The following is a 3,527-nucleotide window of genomic DNA, read 5'->3' as shown; positions in this document are numbered from 1 at the left end:
TATAAGAAATGATTACCATATTTATATTTGTTCCAGATTTGAACTCATTACTTTTTATGTTTTAGTACATTATTTTGCAACATAGAACAATGATCCACTCCCCAAGAGGTGGAAGAGGGGATACAGAGGATGTTCAGTGTCTTTGTACACTTGACACATAGCTGCTTTATGTGAGGAATGAAAGTAAGCTTGCGGTCAAAGATAAGCCCCAAGAATTTTGCCTCATGGACCACAGGAGGAAGAACATCAATGAGATAGAGCTCAGGATCAGAGTGTAGACCCCAATGGTGGGACAAGCGTATGCAAATGGTTTTGGAAAGTGGAAAGGTGGAACCATTTAGTGTGATCCACTTCAACAAGCGATTGAGGGCAGTCTGAAGCTGCCACTCAATAAACCTCATGTTCGACAACTGACACGAGATGTGAAAGTCGTCGACATAGAATTCATTTGCAACAGTAGGGGGACGTTGTATAGTGATAGCATTGATCGTGATAATGAAAAGTGTAACACTCAAGACACAGCCCTGAGGGACTTCAAGTTCCTATGTAAAAGAATGGGAAAGTGTCAAACCCACATGGACTCGAAATCACCTGTCAAGTAAAATGTTCTAAATAAAAATGGGTAGACGGCATGCAACCCATATGAGTGAAGGTCCCGCAAAATGTCGTACCACCATGTAGTGTTGTAAGCCTTCTCAAGATCGTAGGAAACAAAAAACAAGATGTACCTGCTTGAGGAAGGCTTCCCTGATCGAGGTCTCAAGTCGAACTAGGTGATCCACAGTGTAGAGCTGTCGACAGAATCCATACTGGGTGGGCGAGAGGAGGTTGTTTAATTTGTGGAACCGAATAAGACGAGCATTAACCATCCTCTCTAAGACATTACAGAGACAGCTAGTCAAACCAATCGGACGATAATTAGAAGGAATCTCGGGATCCTTCTCAGGCTTAGAGAAAGGTAGGACAATAGCATGGCACCAAACATCAGGAAAAACGTTCTCCTGCCAGATCCGATTAAAGACAACCAAAAGAAGAGCAACAGAAGCAGGAGAGAGATGGTGCAACATCTCATAGTGAACATCATCAGGTCTGACCGATGTACTGCCAGACCAATGAAGAGCAAGTTCGAGTTCCACCAGTGTAAGGAGGAGATTATAGTCCTAGAGACGATCGGTCCAAAAGGTAAGAGGCGATTGCTCTGCTCGAGACTGGATGGCCAAGAAGGTGGAAGAAGAAACAAAAGTGCTAGAGATTTTCTCGTGTATCTCGCTGAGAGTATCGGCGATGCTCTGTACATCAGCAACTTTCTGGCCATTGGAGAGCAAGATGGAAAGGGGAAGGGAAGCATACCGCCCATTGACCTTTCGAATCTTGTCCCATGTGACTTTGAAAATGGTGGTAAAATAGATGCTAGTTGTAAACTTAATCCAACTTTCTTTTTGGCTTTGACATCTGACCTGCTTGGCATGGGCACGGGCCTGTTGAAAAGCAATGTGGTTGGAAAGAGTGGGATACCTGTGAAATGTATCCAAGGCCTATCTCTGGGCCTTCTGACAGACTGGGGACCACCATGGTCGAGGATACTGGGGAAAAATGTCGATATATTAGATGTAGAATGAACAGCTGCTTGGATGATGCAATCAGTTCCTGCCTCCTCACAGTCATTAACAGATGGAAAACTAACGACAGCAGAATTAAGTTCCAAGAGAGAAGTGAAATAGAGCGAGTTAGTATAGTCCTGCTTTAACCATGGCACTCGGGTCAAGTGGCATCGATCACGGCCAATCTACCTCCAAACAATAGGAAAATGATCACTGCTCCGTGGGTCACTGTCAACCCTCCAAGAGAAACGAGAGAAAAGATCAATAGCAGTAAAAAATTGACCAATTGCATGAAAATGGGTAAAGAACCAGTATTGAAGAGAGAAAGGTTATGATCCGAGAGCATACACTTTACAGAACGACCCCTCCTATCAATATCAGCACCACCCCAGAGGGTATTGTGTCCATTAAAGTCTCCCAGAATTACAAAGGGAGACGGCAACTGTTCTATGAGAGCATCAAGGTCTGATTGATCGTAAGTCTTTCTAGGAGACAGGTAGAGAGAACAAACAGTGATGGTACAACCTAAGGAAACAAGGATGGCTATGACCTCCAAGGGTGTATCGAGTGGCACAGATAAGATGCATACGTGCTGGTCGACCATCAGTGCCATCCCTCCAAGGCCTATCTCTGAGTTGAATTAGCTGGAAATAAGTCTGCTTAAAAATACCAGAAATGCTCTTGGAAAGTGAATGAAATAAACTGTTTGATAAAAAATAATGAAAACAAATTTTACTTGAAAATAAAATGATACAGTTTGTGTGGTTGACAAAAGAAATGCACACACAACCGGCATAATTAGAACCACAAAACATGCAAAAGACACTTCCACGGCAAGTCTTGGCTCTTTCAAGCTGGAAATAAGTCTGCTTAAAAATACCAGAAATACTCTCGTATTCTACATTCTGTTTGTGATTGAGCATTTCAAAATTATACCATAGATATCTAGAAGCGTTTTTGCTCCATATGACCATCGTATAAAACTATAGATAACCTACTCCCTGACCGAATATTGCAACAGAAAGTAACACCTGGAGTTGAATTAGCTCATGACCACAAGAAGAAATATGTGATATCTGCATACCACACTATTACCTGTGATGTCTTATGAACACACTATTATGTCAGTACGTAAGGTATCTTTTTAACCTCCATTACTCGGTACATAGGGTGTTTTTATTAACAAAGTGGTATAATGGGTTAACCTGCATCACTCGGTAAATAGGGTATCTTTCGATGATGACAAAATCTTGTCGAAACGTTGTACATTTGCTGTTATGTTAAACTTATATTAAAGTTTTTCTTCATTACCCATTCAAGCCGTCTCCAACCATTATAGGGTATCTTTATTGATAAAGTGGTACAGTGGGTTAACCTGCATCACTCGATACGTATGGTGTCTTTATTGACAAAGTGTTATAGTGGGTTAACCTGGATCTAACCCTTACTTAGATCAAATTATTATTTCGTTTACCACAATGAACATTTTTTATTATTATGTTTGTTAACAAAAATACAAACAAACTGAAGGAAAGAGGAGAACACTGATATCAAACGAATATGCATCCTCTTTGATCCTGATATTTTTTGTGAAGTCTACGTCTTTTAGTCTCAAAACTACATGTTGTGGTCTTTCTTTTATGTTTTGTTTGTTTGAAGTTAAGCACAAATCTACACTACAGCTATCTGTGCTCTGCCCACCACGGGTATCGAAACCCTGTTTATAGCATTGTAAGTCCGCAGACCTTTATTTTATGTATTGCGTTGGAGCATCTCGTTTCAATGGCCAACAGTAATCAGCCATCATGCTGATGTTCCACCTTCCCTGATACCTCCTCTCCATTTCTCTGATGTCTTGATGAACATTTTCCCCTTGTTCTTCGCTGATGGCATTGAGATTTTCAAGAAAATAGTCAATATATGAGT

Source organism: Limulus polyphemus, unplaced genomic scaffold (genome assembly GCF_000517525.1).
Source record: "Limulus polyphemus unplaced genomic scaffold, Limulus_polyphemus-2.1.2 Scaffold122, whole genome shotgun sequence".
Classification (NCBI taxonomy): domain Eukaryota; kingdom Metazoa; phylum Arthropoda; class Merostomata; order Xiphosura; family Limulidae; genus Limulus; species Limulus polyphemus.
The sequence above is the reverse complement of the archived record's forward strand: the minus strand, read 5'-3'. Positions refer to the sequence as shown.